The 22,059-nt window shown below is 32.6% G+C and overlaps 1 long non-coding RNA gene across 1 annotated transcript in view; it reads right to left on the bottom strand.

Moving 5' to 3' along the window:
- Positions 1–9,920: 9,920 nt before the first annotated feature.
- The window catches only part of LOC143249261 (uncharacterized), a 35,579-nt gene continuing 23,440 nt past the window's right edge, over positions 9,921–22,059 (bottom strand). Inside the window, exons 2-3 of the long non-coding RNA XR_013027698.1 lie at positions 21,415–21,502; positions 9,921–10,912 (exon numbers count right to left, since the gene is read on the bottom strand). This is a non-coding gene — a long non-coding RNA (uncharacterized LOC143249261). The remainder of the gene's footprint in view (positions 10,913–21,414; positions 21,503–22,059) is intronic.

The raw sequence follows: 22,059 nt of genomic DNA, 5'->3' as shown, positions 1-22,059 counted from the left end.
ACATATTGTATAGATCCCTTTATGGTTCTCCGGGATTAAAAAAAAAAAAACAGATTGTCTTCGATTGTGAAAACAAAACAAGAACCACAATCTACGTCAGTTTTACAGAACATTCCAGTTAAAGTAAATATGACTATTATCCATGTCAGGTTTACAATAGATTTTAATAGCAATAACTATGATTGTCATGTACGTAAGTTTCACGATACATTTCAATAACAGTAAACATGGCTACTATGTAAATCAGTTTATAATAAATTCCAGCATGGTTATCGTGTAACTAAGTTTATAACAAATTCTAGCAACAATAAATATGTTTATTTTCTAGGGCAGTTTACAGTATATCTCATTAACAGTAAGAATGGTAGGTCAGTTTTACAACAAATTCCAGTAACAATAAATTTTGGTATCGTCTAAATTAGTTTTACAACAAATTTGATAACAATAAACATGGTTATCGTTTAGGTCATTTTACAATAACTTCTAATAAGAGTAAATATGGTTATCATCTAGGTTTTACCCTAACTTTTAGTAACAGTAAATATGGTTTTCATATAGAAAATTGGTGCACAAAATTTAAGAAGTGTTAATTTCAGACTAAAAATAAAACATTTTAATAAGATCTTAACAAAACATTTTTTTGAAAATATAAATACTGATGACCAAGATTGGTGTGGATATCTGAAAAACATAATTATAGATCACTTGAATTCTGTAATTATCTTATAATAATGTTATTTTTACCATACAAATGTGAACAGTATTCTGTAATAATATTGTTATTAATAAACGAATTCGGAGGTTTTGGGTAGTTATTAAAAGCTTAGGCTTTTAAAATAAAACAAGCTATGGCTAATTGTAAAGGCCCAGCATGACCAGGTGATTAAGGCACTTAACTCGTAATCCGAAGATCGCGGGTTCGCATTCTCGTCGCGCCAAACATACTCGCCCCTTTCAGCCGTGAGGGCGTTATAATGTGCGGTCAATCCCACTATTCGTTGGTAAAAGAGTAGCCCAAGAGTTTGCGGTGTGTAGCGATGACTAGCTGCATTCCCTCTAGTCTTACACTGCTAAATTAGGGAGGGCTATCTGGGCTAACCCTCGTGAGTTTTGCGCGAAATTCAAAACAAACAAACCAAACTAGCTGTAAAGAGAACAAGTGACCAGTCATAAAACGGGCGGTACTGAGCAGTCAATACTTCTTGGACTTAAGCTTGATTCTGAAGTGAAATGGCAACGCCTAATGGTTACATTGCTCACATAATAATCATCATGTGGTTTTATTGACTTTCCGTGACCTTGTTCAGGCATTTATACTTTTGACAGCCTGAACAGCTTCTAAGTGAGTAAAATCGTCGACAGCAATGGATATAACGACTACACTGTAATTAGAATACCATTATTTTACAATCTTCTAATTCCTGAAAATCTCTCAGAGACTAAATAATGAATGTATTGTTTAGGAATATAAACCCAACACGAGTACTAGATGTCGAAATTAGTGGCATACTATTCTTAGACTCTCTTCTGATTTTTGAAAATCCCAAGGGACTAGATAAATAATGTAGAATGTTGTAATCGTGTTTACTGCTACTATAACGTCTTATAAAACTCATCTAGATCAACATAATTAATCCTGAAAATGATATTGCTTTTGGTTGAAATTATGCTGACACAAACAAGCCACTTCAGACTAGTAGTATATCGCTAGTAAGTTTCAATGAATTTTATTTTGAAAAGCCTCAATCGGCCATAGCAATAAAGTAGACGAGAACATAAGAATATTGGATAGAACTGTACGCTTGTAACAATAAAAATAGTCGTCCTACGTGTTTGTTCGTGTGAAAATCAGCTGTTCTTTACATTCATTTATTTTCTATTCACATTTATATATTTAACAGGTATCACCAGTTACTTCAACCGTTCTCTGTTATCATACCAGTTTAGGAGGGATTCAGTGCTCGTTTTTTTTACTTGTGTTTTCTATATATAAAAACTTCTTACTTATTTAAACAAACTCAGTGTCTGCCTCTTTATATGAAACATCGGTGAGTTCTTAACAAAATTAAAAATGATAAAGAATTTTCAGTTATTATTGGCAGTTCTACGTATGCGTGAGAATATTCATGTTGTAGAATACCACAAACGTTGATTTTTAATAAGCGATTATTCTACTGGATTTAATGCTTTGGATTAAACTTAATAGAAATAAAATAATTGCAGCAGACTAGAGTTTGATCATTTAAGCGTGATTAAGAGAGTTTGTAACCTTCGCTGAGTCAGCAACAAGTTCAGACTTACAAAACTAAAATCTGGGATCGGATTCTCAACGTTGGTCAGTGTGTGTTTTCTTATAACAAAGCCACATCGAGCTATCTGCTGAATCCACTGAGAGGAATCTAACCCCTAATATTAGCGTTATGAATCCGTAGACTTGCCGCTGTTCCAGCGAGGGACGATAACGACAGTAAATGTGTATTGTTCCACTGTGGGAAGCAGTAAGATGGTGTAACCTTTTTACTTAACAAACAAACTAGTGGTTGTTATCTAAACCTTACAAGTGATCTAGTTGGATTTCTACTCAGCTATTACATGCACTTCATTATGCACTTGTCTTGGAAATATAAACGTTACTTCTTCATAATAAATTTGGAGATTCTTTTCTATTTAATGTTGTAGCAAGTGCTTGGACGTGAAGCAAACTAAGCATAAATTCATGTCAGAAGTAGTAACAAAACTGGTTTGTTCATCTGCAGCAGTAACACGGAGCTGTAAGTTTTGCTTGAACGTATTTTTACTCGAATCTCACCAACAAAGCAGTACGTTATCTAGAACGTTGACACGTGTGTTTTACTGTATGTCATCATTACTTTGAGTCCTCAACGTGATAGAATAATGGATAATACATAAAGTAATATTATGTCAACCCCATGATAAACAGAAAGTACTTTTAGTTATTATCAACTATAATTCTAAAATAAGTGTTTAAAGATTCAATCGTTTAAAGAAGAATATTTCGATTTGGTGCGATTACTGAGGTGTACAAATCAGTAGTGTTCGAAATCACCACCTTGACTGATGGGGATATGGACATGAATGAGTGAAATTAGTCGGTCAGTTTTCTCAACAACGACACTAAAATCACTTCACAGTACCGTGTGAAGTGAGTGAATAAGACGTCAGCAAACGAAACGTGACATAAAATAAACATCTGAGAATCACAACCTTACTTTTGTGCTGTTTGGTAACATTAATGGAAATAGCTACCGTACAGTGACAACCCTTAACATCAGCGTATTTCATTTCATGAACCTACTTCAAGTCATATTAATACATATATATATAACAAATTTAATGACAGCATGATATAACTTGACAATACAGAGAAATTACTAAAATATCTATAAGAAGAAAAGTATATTTTGCGTTTTCCCTACACTTTATTAGTGCATCTTTCCACTGCAGACTTGTAATACATTTATAATATTTCACAGAAAATGAGCTACTGAAATGATTCTATCTTATAATAATGATATTAGTCACTATACTAAATTGGTCGAGCAACAAATTTTCGAAGCTGGAATATATATATAAATATACGTATTAGAAAGAACGATATATCTTTGTTAATTACGCTAATGATATTGAATAGGTTTGATTAAGTCTTTTCAAGCACTTTAAGAAAGAATTATGCTACTAGATAAAATTGTACTATTTTAAATTGTCTCTCACACAATTCTGAGTAATGTAGACACCGTTTTCTCCAAGGACTTGTATTTTATTAATTTATTATATTATTTCCTATCAGACTCTTGCTGGTTCAGATCAAGCACACGAAAAAAATATTTTTTCCTCAGGGTAAATTTACAGTGAAAAGAAACAATCAGTTTTTTATAACAAATATCTGAAAAAAAACTGTCACGTCTGGAAAAAAACAACAAAGATAAAATACTATCTATAATAATCGAATGCCATTTCTCATTGTTTAAGAACATCATAATCTAATGTATAAGGTGTGCCGACATTTGGTAGCTTTGTTAGCCAACAATACCATGTCCAACGATTTATTGCTAGTTTGGACTGATTAGTGACCCAGATAACAAGGAAACTGGTTTACAGTAACGTTGAGTTGGAGTAATGCTCCATTAAAACCACATCATAATAAGCTTAAGAATTAATGTCGTGTCATAGAAGCGGCCGAACTATTTCATACACCAGCAAGCCCATATAAACCGTAGAGACTGTCAAAATAGCTTGGTGTATCGTTCAACAGTTCACAAATACGCTTGTATTTGAATAGATAAATAAAAGTTTAGCAATAAACACTGGAATTCTATAACTACGCCAAAATAAAATTGTATTTTTTATTGTTTCTTTGTTTTTTGTTATATACAATATTGCCACTAAAAAAACTCAGTGTTCGTTAAATAAAGCAAGCCATAAATTTGATTGTCATACAAATAAAGTTTCTTCTATCTCAGTTACTGCCGTATCCTTCATACGTTTAACGTGATTAGACAATAATATAATAATAGATAAGGAAATATGGCTCATATCAATAATTGAAGGAAAAAATAATTAAACTTGGGTTTGAAGATATGTCTGCCATGAACAGCTACATAAAAACTAAAAAATATGGGGTTTAGACATATAAAACGCTCAAATAAAAACTAATATAATTTTGGGATTATTAATATGACTGATATGCACAGCTCAAGAAAAACTAATTACATTGTGTTTGAAGATATGGTTGAATTCAGTAGTTCAGAAAAAAGAAATTCTAACTAAATTGAAGTTTGGAGATATGGTTCATAAGAATAACGTAAGCCCATGAAAAACTAAATTAAATAGCGTTTAGAGATACAGTTGATATCAACAGCTCAAAAAATCTAACTAGGGTCTGGAAATAATTAAATTAAAATAATTAAGTAAAATTAATTTAATTAAATTGAGATTCGCAGATACAGACAGCTTATGGAAAAAACAACAACTAAAGTGCGTTTTCGAGATGCAGTTGAAATCAGAAGATCATAGAAAATTTATATAAAATAGTGTTCAAGATAAGGTTATTTTCATCAGATAAATCAAAGAAACTAACGAAACTTTAGTGTGAAAACCTGGATTATATTAACAACTCAAGGAGAAAAAGTTGAATATACGTTTAAATATATAGAAAAAAATTAAATAATCTTGGATTTTTAGGTGTGTTTCGTATGAGCATCCTAAGACAAACTAATTAAACTTGGTTACGTAGTTCTTGTTATTATGAATAACTCAAAGATAAATAATAAACTGAAATTTGGAGATATGTTTGATATTAGCAACTCAAAGAGAAACTAATTAAACGAGGTTGAAGATATGATTGACATTAAAATCTTAAGGTAAAACTAGCTAAACTAGTATGTAGAGATATGATTGATATCAACTTATGATAAACTAGTAAACTGATTTGGAGATAAACTTGATACGTACAACTCAAGGAAAATGAAACTAAATTGGCTTTGCACATATTATTGATATCAAGACTTCAAAAAAATTTCAACTGAAACTGGAGTTTCAAGATATTATTGATAAAAACAATTTAAAGAAAATCTAACTAAGGTACGTATTCGAGATATGATTATTAGGAATAACTCAAAGACAGAACTAACTAACCAAGGATTTGGAAAGTTGACTTCCATGAAATGTTCAAAGAGAAACTAACTAAACGGGCTATTGATATACAAACAACTCAAAGAAAACCAACTAAATTAGGATTTTGAGATATTATTCACAATAAGCAGCCCAAGTTGAAGCTAACTAGATTAACTTGGGATATGTGGTTTACGTATAGAGCTCATAAAAAAAACGCACCTAACCTAGTTTGTGAAGATATAGCTGATATGAGAAGCTTATAAAAAAACTTCTGAACTGAAGTTATAAATTGGGCTGATATGAAAAACTTAAAGACAGTTTAGCTAAAATAGCTTTGAATATCTATTTGTAATTAGCGGTTCAAGAAGAAAACTAAATAAGCTAGGGTATAAATACACAGTATATATGAAAAGCTCAAAGAAATATTAGTTAAATTGAGCCTTATAGATATGAATCATATAAACAGTTGAAGGGAAAACGAACTTAACTACAGATGGAAGATTTTTTCACATGAACAGCTCAAGAAAAAGCCAGTTAAACTGTATTTTACAGACATGATTCATATGAAGAACTGAACCTTAAAAATTAACTAAACTGAGATTTGTAAATAGGGTTGATATCAAAATGTCTGAGAAAGTCTGATTAACTGAGCTTGAGGGGTATCTTTGATATGAAAATCTCGAAATAGAAAAATAAGGGTTGGAAGATAAAGGTGAAATAAAAAAATCTCAAAGAAAATTAAATAAACTGTGACTTGAAGATATAGCTGGAAAACTGCAATATGTACGTACACTTTATATGAACAGCTCAAGAAAATCTAACTAAATTGTGGTTTGAAGAAATGGCTGATATTAAAAGCTTTATACGAACATAATAAAATGTGGAGTTAGAAATACAGTTAATGGCAAAAGCTAAAGGATAAACACTAACTAACTGGGGTTTGGAGACATGAGTTATGTAAAACGTTTAAATAAAACCTAAATTGTGGTTTAAAGATATGAATGACATGAACAGTTCAAGGAAAAAAGTTTTGAAGGTATGGTCGATATGAATAACTCAAGAAAAAACTGGCCAAACTAGCTTTGTAGATATAGGTGGAATGACAACCTCAAAAGTAAAGTAACTGAACTAGAGTGTAATGAAATGTTAGGAAAACTAACTAAACTGTGGTTTGGAGATATGGTTCATATGAACAGTTGAAGAAACAATTCTTCTAATCTAGTGTTTCGAGATACTGTTGAAATGCACGACTCAATATGAAACTAACTAAAATGGTTTTGGAAATATCGTTGACATCAGCCAAGGAAAGCCAACTAAATTAGAGTGTGAAGATATGTTTGATATGAGCAGTTTAAAGAAAACCATGCTAAACTGGTAATTGAAGATGTGGCTGATAATAGCAATTTTAGGAAAAATTAAGTAAGTTGTTTTTTGAGGAATGCTTGACATGAATATCTAAAAATAATTTAAAACTCGATTTGAGACGTGATTGATATGAACAGCTTAAATTAAATCCATTAAACTACTGTGTGAAGATATGGTTGGAATAAAAACGTTAGTGAAAGACTTAGTAAAATGGAGTTTGGAGATATGGCTGATACGAAGTGCTCTCAGAGAAACTAGTTAAGGTTTTGGTTTTGACAGACCTTTTATATGAACAACTGAAGGAGAAGCCTGTGAAGCTAAGGTTTTGAAGATGTGGTTCGTATAGGGTTCCAAGAAAATTAATTAAATTTGCTTTCGAGATATTGCTCAGATGAGCAGCTCAAGGAAAATCAAACTAAATATGGTGAGAAGATATGGTTGATATTAACAGCTCAAGGAAAGGCTAAATAAACTGGCTATTGAAAATATGTTTACATGAAAACAGCAAGTAAAACTAATTTTGAATTTGAAGATATAAACAGCTCAAAGAGAAACTAACTAAACTGAGGTTTAAGTAGTTGACTTGAGGAGACGTTTCGTTACACTTGAAAAAAAATACTGAATTAAATTATTGAGACACGTCGTTTCTTCTTCACTTTACGGTAAAGAGCTATCGCTGATCTTTACCACCATACGTTACCTTTAATTTATGTTATTTATTGGTAAAACGTTTCTTGTTTACTTTACAAAAATAGCCATCAGTGAATTGGCTGATCCACTCACCCATCAATTATGTTTTATTTATGTTATTTATTGATGTAACGTTTCTTGTTTACTTTACAAAAATAGCCATCAGTGAATTGGCTGATCCACTCACCCATCAATTATGTTTTATTTATGTTATTTATTGATGTAACGTTTCTTGTTTACTTTACAAAAATAGCCATCAGTGAATTGGCTGATCCACTCACCCATTAATTATGTTTTATTTATGTTATTTATTGATGTAACGTTTCTTGTTTACTTTACAAAAATAGCCATCAGTGAACCCAATTTTAAAGAGACTTGTTTATTCTCCTCTTTTTTACCTTCTTCATTATTCGTTGAAATTAAGTAAATTACGTTTAAGATTATCTTTCTTTAATATATTCATGTTAACTTTCGATCATATCTAAAGTAAAAACCAGTCTGGTAATGAGTAGAACTAGTTAAAAATATTTTTCTTACGTTCTAACTTATAAAGATTAGAATGCATTATTTAAACAGTGGAATATCTTCGTTGTTAACGATATTTGGGGCTGTAAACCCTTACATCAAGAGTAGATCGTAGTATTACCAGTTGCTTTAACGTCAGTGTTACTGAGTATTTTTCACAAAGTAAGTATTATACCGATAGTTCTCGATTCACGCGATAGTTGAGTTCCAGGAATTGGTCGCGTAAATCAAACACTATTTCCCATAGAGTACACATGATGCGTGCAATCGCAGTGGGAACGCCATTAGTCAAGCCTTAATATACTGTAGAAATATACTACAGAAGAATGACAGTGAAAAGACTTCTGAAAAGCCTTTGAAAGTATCCGCAAGGTCAACGCGGCATCATCTCACATAGATTGTAGATGGCGAACTTCGTTAATCTCCCATTCCATCGTGTCTCAAACTACCCATTTATTTATAGTATTATATATACAGTGTTATATGCTCACATAGTCAACGTGATATATCTACAGAAAACATCAACTCCAGTGTGAAACATGATAAATGGATTTTAATGACTTCGTTGTATGACCATACTGATCCTGCGACCAGCTGACTACTGCACAGATAACCGTAATGCTGTTGTCATTTTAACGTTACTTCAACTATCATGCGTCACGTTATCGTAATAAAGCATTTGCATCGGCTAAACCTTCAAGCATATGGTGAGTAAATGCTTCTATTTGTACCGTTACTTCGAAAATCTCGTTAGTCCGAATTTGCAAGCGCGTGAATTGAAAAATGGTGGTATTCCATCGATCGCGTCAATCCAAAAACGCGTAAAACAAATTCGCGTAAGTCGAGAACTACCTGTTTATGGTTAGTGTTTATATAAAACTCTCACAGCCTGCTCAAGTTGCTTGTTAGTTGCCCACACCAATACATTTAAGTTTATATATTCACAGCTGCATCTCACTCAGTCTTACAGTCTTTCTGTACATTCACATGAGATTATTTTGATGTAGACAAGGACATCAGTTGAGGTGCTAGCTTTTTGTCGTCTTTCTTTCAGCTCAGTAATTCTGGCAACCATGCATATGATCAGTGTGGGTACAGTAGGCCTAACTCTAAGCCATTGTTTGGTTGTGAGATCGCCTGGTATAAAAAATAAGAGCATCTCTGATAAGAAGTAGAGCTTTAAAAGTGTGAGATCGGTTGGTGTGAAAATTAAGAACATGGTACAGCTTCAGGTGAGTAACATCGAAAGAATAAGACGTTGCAGACTTTGTTAATAGTGCCATCTTCAAATGTGGCATACATGATGTAGACACATTTTTCAGCTGATATTTTTTTATTTTTTTTTTGCCAACGTAATTTTACATCCAGTCGCAGCATGGAAAATAACCAAAGTTTCAAATATAGTGTACAAATAGTGTAGTTTCTCACAATTTACGTGGTTAGGGATATATTTTTGCTTCTTTTCTGCCAGCTTTCATCTAAAGTTTGGAACATGCCACTTTACTTACTGTGCTAGTGAAAAAGGATTAACATTAGTGTCTGAACACAGATAGCATTATTAAGTACAGTGTTATTTCGTCTTTGTGTCTTCCTCCTTAGTTTAAGCTCGGAAGAATTTTTGTCAAACATGATAATGTTACACTGATCTTTATCCTCAAATACACTAGAAACAACCATAATTTGGTAAGTTACTACATTGCCATCAATTGCTCAGATAATAAGATCTTTATTATTTCCAATATGAGTGTATTCTGGCCTCATACAGAAGACCAGAAACATACACGAGCTGTTGGGCACACATGAAACTGCATCATGTTCAATGACGTTAAACAATTTGTAACTAAAATAACACAAAATATATTAAGAGCAATAACACTATTAAAGGAAAGTATCTTCATGGGACTGGTAAACTTAAATATGTGTTCATTTCCTTATCCTCAATTATAGTGTCATTTTTGATACAGGAACATTTTTCTTATTTGACATGAACTAGCAAAGCTTTACTCTTAACAGTGGAGAGGCAGTTTAAAACAGAAAAATATATGAGAGGTAGCTTTATCCTTCCATGATGATTTTCTACCGACAGATGACTGTTGAATACTTCAACGCCAGCTTCTTCTGTAAGAATACAATTCCAGTTCATGTCCTTGATCATCAGCATGATGGGTCCATTGCTCAGACAAATCTTTGCTACATATGTTCATTTCATGAATTCCTTTGTGTTATTAGTAGACCTCATAAAGTGGTTCATTTTTGTTGTTGTAACAGCGATCAGATGACTTTTAAGTTCCTTTTCATATAAAAACATATAAGATGTCTAGCCTATTGGTATAACGGAACTGTATGACATCTTATATCGTCTACTTTTTGCAGTAAGCCCTACTTCACAGCTGTTTGTCTACAACCACTTGCATCAGAAAATAGTTCTGTGTTTGCAGCCTCTTAATTTTTCCTTTGTCTGTAAACTATTGACAAAAATGTTTGTGTCATACAACTGGCATATAAAGATCTGAACTCAAAGCCAACTTTTGTTATCTCTTAATTTCATCCAAGTCTCTGCACCTTCTTCAACTTCTAGGTTTACAGACTTTATCCACTGACTTTCTTTGGATATTTTTTCTGTATTCTGATACATGAGTCAGAGGTTCTATAAAACAGGAGTTCTTCATTTAGGTTGATTACTGGCTCCATAATTCACCTAAAAATTAAAACATGTTAAACGCAACATTAGTGCTTCCACGCTTCTTATATACACAAGCACCACAACCGCCACTACGATTTAAACTATTAACTTGATCACAATTCTAAACATCCCAACTACTGCACAATACATCTTAATATGAAATATGATAATCCATTTTCTGTTTTAAATGGCTCGATTACCGTAATCTTTATGGTGGTAGCTAGAAATTGTTCAATGAGATACATGGCTATTTTTGTTTCAGGATTTTTGCCCAAGAAAGGAAGTAAACATAGAAAAGGATACACTTTCAATTTGTATAGGCTATGAGCTTTGAATTTACAGTTATAATTACTTAACCAATTAAATGAGTCACTTATTATCTTCCAAAAAGCAACTAACAGAAAATGAGGTCAATAAGATTTTAATTAAAAAAGAAAGACGAAAAAGGAACAATATTTAACCTTGTTCTTTACATAGTTTTGTTTCCTAATCGGGTTCTCTAAGCTAGTTGTAAATAATGATACTTTCACCATTTGCCGAGAATTTTTCCAGAATTAATTGAAGAAAAGATTACGTACAAATAAAACGTTAATTTTCAGATTCCATTTATATTAAGTAGTGGTGTTAAAAAGGTTTAATAATAAATGCCTTTCCTAATATGGTCTCATTCCAGATAAACTGATTAGTCTATTGTAAATATTAAAAAAGAAGAATTGAACAGCTGGTCACAGGATATAAAACTAATGTCAGTTAACAAATAAAGGGCCTAGATGTGGCTTAATATTATAGTTGTTCACAGGAGTAAAAATATATGGACTATTTGTTTTCTTTACTGCTGTGTCTCTCCAACACCTAGCATCAGCTTCTAAATTTTATTATTTCAATATTTCACGAAGTCATTTTTGACACCTTCCTGGATTTCTTTTCGTAAAATTTTTCCAGTGTTCTGCTTATGTTTTACTTTATTACAACATAATTCTCCGTATTTTCTCACCAGAATTCAAACACGTCAAAATTATCTGATTTTCGTACAACACTTCAGATTTATAATAATTTACCCTACTCCATGCCAAATTGTCTCCTTTTGGATCAACAGACAAGTTACAGGCCTGTTGAAAAATAAAAACTTACCGAGTAGACACAAACAATACAATCGTATCAAACTCTCTATTTTATTAAAAATTTCCTACAGTTCAACAAAATAAAAGGGATCAAGTATTGCCTCTTTCAGGTAGATTAAATAATTGTTGTTGTGTCAAAAATTATTGTAACTCTAAATAAGTCTGTTTCCAGTCTCACTGTTGTTGCTTTAAGTGCTTACATGAAGGTAAAATAAATGATATCATAGGTCTCATTGGCTTGAAAAAAATCATGCAAATTATTTAAACAATAACTTATCAAAAAAAAACAACTTTTAAAAACCTAACACTTCGCAGATTTTCAAGTATTTTTTATGTAAATAAATATATTTATATATATAAATATTTGGGGGTTTTCGGTGCTTATTTTTATGTACCCTTGACTACAACTTTTTAATTTTTTTTTAAGAATCTCAGATAGAGCGTTTTCCTTATAACCAAGCCACATCGGGCTATCTGCTGTGTTTACCGAGGGGAGTCGAGTCACTGATTTTGGAGTTGTAAATCCGAAATCTTACCGCTGTAAGTGGGGGACGTCTCACAGAGAATTGTTAAATAAAATCCTAAGCTAGTGATTTAATATCTCGTATCGAAAGTTACTTCAACTGGTCAAGCTTGTCACACAAAGTAGAAAAAATGACCGACATGTATGCATATCCCAAAGACACACAATGTATTACAAATCTCTCAAAAATAATCATTTAAGTAAGAAAGCGACCGAGTAACGTTAGATTTGTTCAATTCCTTTCGTGAACATAACACTTAAAGCTAACAAAGATAAGGGCACAAATGAAACATTTATCCACGTTTTCAGAGTATCTTACTACAGATTGTCAGTATCTGTACTAATTCTGCAAAAAGAAACTAAAAAAAGATGAATGAAGGTAGCAAAATGTTTAAACAAACTTTATAGTTGAAACTTTCAAAATTAGAAGTGCGCTTATTTCTCTTTTCTACTTATTTGTGTTTTACATTTTCACACACGCGTTAAAATTAAATTTAAAGCACGCCTTAGTGTTACTAGACTTAAATTGATGTAGTATGTAACAAAATTGTTTGATAGTCTTACCACGTTTGTGCGTAGTGTCGTTAATTCGTAAAACACTAATTTTTTATTACTTTCCTTAAAATATTTTTTGCTTACGTTTAATATTCGTAATAATAATATACTTTTAATAATAACGTTTATTCGATAATTTCCAGAATAACTCTACAGTTGTAGCCAATAATTATCGTTGGTGAGTGTTTTTTTAACAAGCGTTCAATAGGATTGGTATCAGCTTCAGTCATAATTCACAACACAGCAGGAGAAGGATGAATGGCTATATTAGCAATCAGTTATTATTTACTTTAGTAAGTTTAGCGCTAGAAAATCATGTGCATGTAATGAACGAAACAGGGAAAAAGCTCAAAGTGGAACTATATGTACAAAGGTTTCCCAGTGGAACAGCAACATGTTATTTGTTATTTTGAATTTCGCGCAAAGCTACTCGAGGGCTATCTGGGCTAGCCGTCCCTAATTTAGCAGTGTAAGACTAGAGGGAAGGCAGCTAGTCATCACCACCCACCGCCAACTCTTGGGCTACTCTTTTACCAACGAATAGTGGGATTGACCGTCACATTATAACGCCCACATGGCTGAAAGGGCGAGCATGTTTGGTGCGACCGGGATTCGAACCCGCGGCCCTCGGATTACGAGTCGATCGCCTTAACACACTTGGCCATGCCGGGCCTGAGCAACATGTCTAGGGACTTGTACTGCTAGAAACATGGTTTTCGTTATTCGTGGTGGGCAGAGCACAGATCGCCATTTGTGTAGCTTTGTGCTTAAATACAAAACAAACAAACATAAGATAAACAACTTAATTTAATACCATAAAAAAATAAAAAATTTTACATAGATTGTTTTGTTAGATTGTGGAAATTAGCTAGAAATTAGCAGTTATAATTTAATTATTTTCCATAGATGAAGAAATCTGACTTCTATTTACCAACAGTTCTGTAAGCCATTTATGAATGTCAAGATATTCAGTTGAAAATTTATTAATAAGTGTTGACTCTGCAGACTGAAACCAAAAATTATGGTTGTTTAGAGTTTAAAGCTCATAGCGTTGTTAACTTTTTACACTTGTTTACAACAGTTTTACAGTTACACACATAACTGTACAAAACATATAATATTTAGTGATTAAAATGTGCCTTAATTATAAACTTGGTCTTTAATGGATAGACGCCACAAAGATAAACTTTTAAACGATTATTTTCGAATACGTCAGTTTTATTCTTTCTTTGTAGTTTTGCTCTCGTGTCTCATCGATACGTTTAGAAGCTTATAACGCTAAAAACCAGGTTTCGATATACCCCCAGTGGGTACAGCGCCGTCAGCTTATTGTGTTGTTTTGCGCTTAACACAAACAAACGAATCTTTGCAGCTAATGACATATATATGTATTTGTACAGTTCTCATACTTACCCCGTACAGTTATCGCTGGATATTTATCGTTATTACAGATTTGGAAAATAGACAATTCTTATTAGCTTTCACAGCTTATTCTTCCGCTAGGGTGCCAAGCGTGGCTTACTGGTTAGTCTATGAATCCGAATATTCATGATTCTCTGCATTATAGAACCGTCGGTGCGCTACAAGAACAGACAGTTGTAGCCTAAGAGCTGACAGTGGTCATTGTTAATTGACTGTCTTCCCTCTAGTGTACGAAATCAAAATCTATCAACCTTACAGTGGATGACTCTCCAAACAGTAATCATTCCTGTTACTACAGTTCTTTGTTAGCCAGCTTTATAAAATCTTGGTGACAACTCCCCCACAAAGGGAATAAATCACTGTCTTGTAATTTTAAAATAATTAAATAGTTACGTTTAACTAAAAATTCCGTTTTCATTCAATAAAGATTCGCATTCTAAACATCTGTTCTTTGTTTTACTTTGTAGGCCTCATATTCTTCAAACTTTTAATTTTCGACACAAAAAAATTCGATTACTTCTATCTTCTAGTTCTATCTGTTCGTCTTTCAAAGTAGAAATAGGATAGAAATAAAATATTTTTCTTCTTAAATAGCGTTTTGTAACAACTACAGTGGCTTTACAAATAAAGCGAACATTGAATACTTTATAACTTCTCGTGCTAAATTGAATTTTATGAAGTAGAAATTTATGTGAAAAGATAGTTTTTCTTATTTAAGGTAATTTGTGTTTCAAGTTTACATTAAGAATGAGGTTTCAAGAGTTAATTCTTTGTTATTCATTGAAGTTGTTTGTTAAAAGGAGTGCAAAGAGTTTTTAATTATTTATTACTTCCTCCAAGGCAATTCGTGGAGGTACACAGCATATCATTGATTTTATAGCCTATAAACTAACTCTATTTCTAATACTAAAGAAAACCGTAACGGTGTGATCCTGGAAGACTTAAGTGGAGTGTATTTGTTTCTGTTTGCCACAGTCAAGATAATCTGTCATTAATGTACAAAGCAGATGGCTTTTCATGTGCAGAGTTCAAATACAAAACCTGCCGTTGTTCGTATTCCTGAAGCCGTGAAGTGTCAGTCTTTCGTGTTTTTAAACAACATTCCTAATTTTCTTCAAATAACCTGCTAGTGTACAGCGGTTTGTAGCTACTAATTATTGTGAGCGTGAGAATAAACAGGCTCGTAGAGGCCACAACTGTCATCAGCTGGGAAATGAAGAGTTAGCAACATTCCGAGTAAGAATTAAGTGCTTTATTTAAATAGCTTAGAATAAAGGTCTCTCATTACTGCCTCATCTAATAAGTAGCAAATCTCAGCTTGCTCGTGTTCGTGTTTACCAAGGGTTGTAGGCACGCTGAATATGTGATCTCTACTTTAAAATACCAGCTGGTATAACTACGAATACCCGGCAAGGTATGGGACCTTCTTAGAAAAGTTTGGAAATACAATATAGAGTCTTAATCAATGCGTAAACTTTTCTTTAATTTATGGTAAATAATATTTTTCTGAATAAACATGGCAGTATCGTATTAAAATATCGTAAAAATAAAGGTGAACTCCTCAAACCTCAAAAAAGTTAAACTCCCACTGGGTTTATGGTTACGAATGGTCGAAAATCGGCACCACTACTGGACACATTTGAAATATCAATAGCCACTTAGAACGAAAGCTTTTCAGAATATTCTTTTCTAATTATTATTAAATAAATATTTACTGAAATCTTCTTCACGTGTGCTTCGTTCTTTCTCGTAATTTTTCTTTGAGACGTTCACAGTGTATTGTCCCCAACCTTCTCTCTTTGAGATGTATCATTTTTAACCAGAATGTAGCTGATAACCTACCAAATGGAGTACAATAAAACTGACTCTCCATTGATACTAATAGATATACATAAATATATATGGATTGCTTTCTCACATTTTGGTGAGCCCCAATGGGTCAACGGTATGTTTACAGGCTTAAAACGCTAAGGTTCGCGATTTCATTCCTTCACAACAGTTAATGGAACGTAAATACTCTACTGTGTAGCTTTGGATAAAACAAGCAAAGTTACATTTGAATTCTGTTGTTCTACATATTACCGTTTTATAAAACATTCAACAGAGCACGTTTGTCCTGCATAAATGAATATTGCCAAAAGTAGCCTGGACGTGTTCCAATACGTTCTAAGCCAAACCATAATTAAAATCCAACACATCATAAATCATATTTTTAGAACAGTCTTTAAAATACAATCCAGACAGTCATTCACACAATTATGCAACAAATATATTTATATGTATGTAATTTTACAGTTAAATTTTCCTCTCCTCAAAACACCATGTTCATCTTTAGAAATGATGTTTCTGAACTGAAAGCCTCCTGCGTAGATATTTTTGTAGCATATATTTAAAGGATACTTAAATTAGCAACTTTATAAACATAAAACTTTCAAGCTACTATTAGTTGGTACTGATTATAACAGCCGTTTATGTTTTATCAACTTTTAACAGATGGTTTTGGATGGATGACCAAGACGACGACGATTAGTAACATAATAAGAAACACTAATGTGGAATATGAAAGGTCGAACTCTTCAGTTCAGAGAGACATCTAACACTAACACTTGAAGACAATGATCTTAGCACGCTCAGGTGCTGCTACAAATAAGTACGTTCAATTTTTCCAGCCCTTCCCCCCATTGGCACATTGGTATGTCTACCAACATCTTTTAACTGTCTATAATCATACACTAATAAAATAAATTATTGCTAAAAACACAAAATACAAAACTCCATTAGAAAGATCTGACGGACGATCTTGTTGATTTTTCAAGGTTAAATCCACATTTATTTCATTTTCGGAAAATAGTCTCAACAAGTAATTAAATTTGACGGTAGCCAGTGACGTGTGATTAGCAACATAATAACGGAGGAAGCATTGGCATATAAAGCGTGGAAGTGGAGGATTTGGGGTAGGGCGGGCAGATGTAAGACCTGGATTTCTTTCGTTTCATTTAATGTAAGCTTAGTACTTAGTTCTTTACATGGGAGTATGGTAATAGTAATAATATATTGATTGCCTTAAATCACTCTTACTGCTTTCATTGTATAAATCTAACGACTCTCAAGGTGAGTTAAAATCTAGCGACAAACTATTAAAACAGTTGACAATAGTGTTACGTTTTCCATAAATTTTTTGAAAGACTCATTTGTTATTAATACCCTTGATACTAACTAATCATGGGCACACAAGCATTGAGGAATAAACAGTTTTAAAAACCGAACCCCATCGGTAATTCTTGGGTTAACTCATGTGATATTTTATTTCAAACAAAGTAAAAGATGGTGATTTTCAAGTTACTATAATCTACTTTTTAAAGACAAACAGCAGGTATAAAACAGTTGTTCATTTTCTCTGTTCAAAATTTACCAAGGCTGTTTCAAACAGCGTATGAATGCTGAAACCAATGTGTACTTATTTTTATGGCAGAGCTAATACTGTTGTTTTCTGTCGTTCCTAATTTGAAACTACTGGCCAAAGCGAAGGCAACTAGTCAGCAGTGTTCTACCACTCACGTAAAGTGGTTGATTATCACTCTTATAACTAATCCACAGCTTAAAGTATTTGTGTTTTTGCGCTGGTATCACATAGAGTTGAATACGACTCGTCAGTTACGAATCAAAGTTCTACTATAAGACCAATCAGTTCCCTAAAACCAATATATTATTTGCTTTATTTCTGAACAATGATAAATTGTTGATAATTACAGTCAGGTAAATTTACGAAAATGAAAAGAGTGTACGTGTAAATCTGCTGAATAGAAGTTTAGGTGTGTTTATAATAGTTCATGGATTAAGGTTCTCTGGTATTATATGTGTCGGGTAATAAAGTCGAAAGTTATTCATGACGTAAGTCTCATTCAAAAACGGTTTACTGTATTTTCATCTTTTTACGTTGTGTTATGTATTATAATTTTTATCTTGGACAAGTCTCCGATTTATTATGTTACGTGTGTTAAGTCTTACGATTTCAAATAGCCGGAAATCTGAATTTTAATTTAGAAGTTAACTGAATGTCAATATGTATCAAATTTATGATATTTTCCAACAAGATTGATACACAAAATTTTCTTTCTTAATACAAATATATTTTAATATACAAACGACAGTACAATTTATATTAAGGGTCATTACTAATAGTTATTACAAATAAAGATTTACATACAAATTCTTTACGAACTTAAAAACTATGCTGAGTCTTCTATCTGGTCTGGAACTCAATATTTTATTGACGGTTCACGAAGAGCGAATTATATGTTGATAATGTTACACTTAGTTTAATGACTAGCCTCACATTGTTTACAAGCTGACTTTTCTCTGACGAATAAAACAAATGTCCTCGTAGAAATACTAACGTCCGAGGTTAATTCTCTAAGTTGAACGTTTCTAATATTCGAAATCTACACACATTTCTGATCAAATATATGTAGTTTTTCGATTAATAAGCGTTTATCACAGCTATAGCTTTTGAGGTTTATAGTATACTGACTGTAACATACCAATAATATTACAAAGCTGTCTCCACACGATATTCAATGGCTACCTTTTATGCTTATTAGGAGAGATTCTCAAAAACTCAACTGGCAGTAATATTGGCAATCACTAGTAGATTGTTTATTCTTACGCTCGAGAATCTTCTACAAATTTGGATGACAGTCGGGACTTTCGCAATACACAGCTAACAATATACGTTACATGTATTTATAAACATATATTAAACTGAAACGAATATAGATATTAAATAAATGTATAACAGTAAATCCGTTACAATTAGGAGATGGAAGAAAGCAAACGGTTGTAGAATGCTTCTTTTTTCGCATTGTATTCCTACTTGTATAATGTTTACCCTATTATTACATATATTATGTATTTATAAATATATTATACATAACCGCACATTTTCCGGCTTCTAGGCAAACGCAAGTAGGAGTTCTCTTTATGCAAAAAGAAGTGGTCAAAACTGAAAAATTATAGCTTAGTTCTTTGTTTTCATAAACGTAAATATTAATGTTATTCTGCACATTTGCTTATATTAAAATATTTCCCATTTTCCTTATAAACGATTAGTTCTATATGTAAATGCATTTACTATTACAGGTTAATTGGCTACTTTGTGTCTACTGGTTTCAGAAACAAAGAGTCAACATATTACAAGTTACATGTATAGTGACCCATTAGCTTGAGAAGCGAGGTAGCATGAAGTATATCTGAATGGACGTACTATGAGTTGATTACATAGGGATCTGCAAGCTGAGAAAATATTAAGCATAGATAACGCAATACAAACTCCATTTTATGTCTGTCATCAATTAAAAGTTTATGTTCCTTTCTATTAATCTAGGAAAAAACTTGAACATTTTTAATCGAAAATACATTATGAAAAATGTTGATTTGGGAATTAATTACAAAGTATGGACGCAGTGGCGGTGTTAAAGGAAGACTTGGGGGGACATAGCCATCCCAAAAGTTGCTTTAGCCTTCCCCACAACCAGCGTGTCCAACCTACTGGTGATTTATGCATCTTGACGGCACAGCGTCTCAATATCCTGTCTGGCTCAAACCCTTTACCTGGAAAAGGCTGATGCTAGACCTGTATGGATGTAATCTATTTATAGTTAGAAGCGTTTATACATCATTTTACATGCTCAGTAATATAAATGAGTTGTTTTAGATCCAACGGTAAAAATACGGTTACAAATCAGTGATCACAATCCTGTTTAAAGTTGTTGCGGGGATGTAATCCTGAAGTCGTGTCTATTGATTATGAATTTAATGAAAATTTTGCTTTTAGTCAATAGCGGTTTGTCTGATTTGAGAAACATTGTAACTGCATATTTTTATGAAATAATTCGTCTGATTTGAGACACGATATGACTTTTTATGTCAAATAATTCGTCAGACTTGAGAAACAAATTAACTTCAGTTTTCATTAAAATTGTTTATTTATGTTTTGTTTGTTATTAAGCGCAAAACTATACACTTAGCTACTTTATAATACAACATGTTTGGTATAATGGGGTTTCAAACCCTCGATCCTTGGATTACGAGTCGCGTGTTTTAATCACCTGGACTTGTCGGGCCCATAAAATCTTACCTTACAAATATAATTTTTACCTAAATGTTACGTTAATTCGCTAACTAACGTACAGTTATTATGCTAATACATTTAATACATCTGCTATTACTAAATTACTTGGGAGAAGAGAGAGATGAATGTTACGTTTACGGACTTCCAAAGCTGAAAATTCGTGGTTTGATTCTCCATGACAGAGTGTAAGTAGCTATGTTGTTTCAATAATATATTTACATGTACAATATATACCTATTAATTCATCATAGGCAAACTAAGTCTGTAACACCAACTACGTTCAGACTGGCTTGCGATGTTTAATAATAACATTCACTTATAAAGGTAAACATGTCATTAAATGGATACGAGTGTTGATGTGAAACTTTCTAAATATGTTTGTTTGTTTATAGTTAAATACATAAGGATATCTGATAACGGCAAGGCAATAAGCTATCTGAGTTCTGACTACCACGGGTATTGAAACCTGATTTCTAGAATTATATATCGGCAGATATTCCATTGTGTCAGTAGGGGGAGTTGTACTAATGTAATCCTAACTTCACTAAACAAAATGTAAAGAAAAGTACGCCAAATTTAATATCTACACGTACAAGACTAATCACAGAACCACAGTGGTTCTATAACATTTAGTCTGTCGTATTCTGAAATTGAATTTGTTTGTTCATGGAATTTCGCGCATAGCTACTCCAGAGCTATCTGCGCTATCCATCCGTAATTTAAAAGAGATAGTCTAGAGAGAGGGCAGATAGTTAACACCACTTACCACTAACTCTTAGGATTGACCGTCACATTATAACATTCCACGGCTGAAGAGGCAATCATGTTCAGTGATGGAATTCGAGCCCATGACCCTGAAATTATCAGACCGAAACATAATTTAAACGGACAGTTACTTTACTATAATAGTAGTAATAAATTTGAATAGATTTTGTTAACAGCGTGTGAATGAAAACGACTCAACATAGAAAAGAAAATGACACTTTACACAAACGAAACTTTAGCGGATACTAATTACTCTTCTATTCAGAGACCGGCTATCTGTAGTTGCAGAAATAAAAATGAATAAGACAACACTAGAATATTTTTTTCAAATTTCAACTGATGAAAACCAAGGTGAATGTTTTATCATAGTCTTTAATTTTCCTGGTAGTACCCAGAATGTCTTTCCACCTGACCATATTTTCAAAATCTCTATCTGACGTGACTACCAAAGTAACAACCAACCGATGTCAACTTAGATCATCAGATCATAACATATACGTGTAAAAATAAACGCGCATGCATTAGCCTAACAGAGCAAGAGAAAATCTACAAAGTTATCAATATTACAGTTCAAGGCTGGACAAACGGATTCTTCTATAACCTTTGCTTAGTATAGCTAGTCGTACTAAAATTTAAAAACAAAGTA

The sequence above is a fragment of the Tachypleus tridentatus genome, chromosome 4 (genome assembly GCF_004210375.1).
Source record: "Tachypleus tridentatus isolate NWPU-2018 chromosome 4, ASM421037v1, whole genome shotgun sequence".
Taxonomy (NCBI): domain Eukaryota; kingdom Metazoa; phylum Arthropoda; class Merostomata; order Xiphosura; family Limulidae; genus Tachypleus; species Tachypleus tridentatus.
The sequence above is the reverse complement of the archived record's forward strand: the minus strand, read 5'-3'. Positions and strand labels throughout refer to the sequence as shown.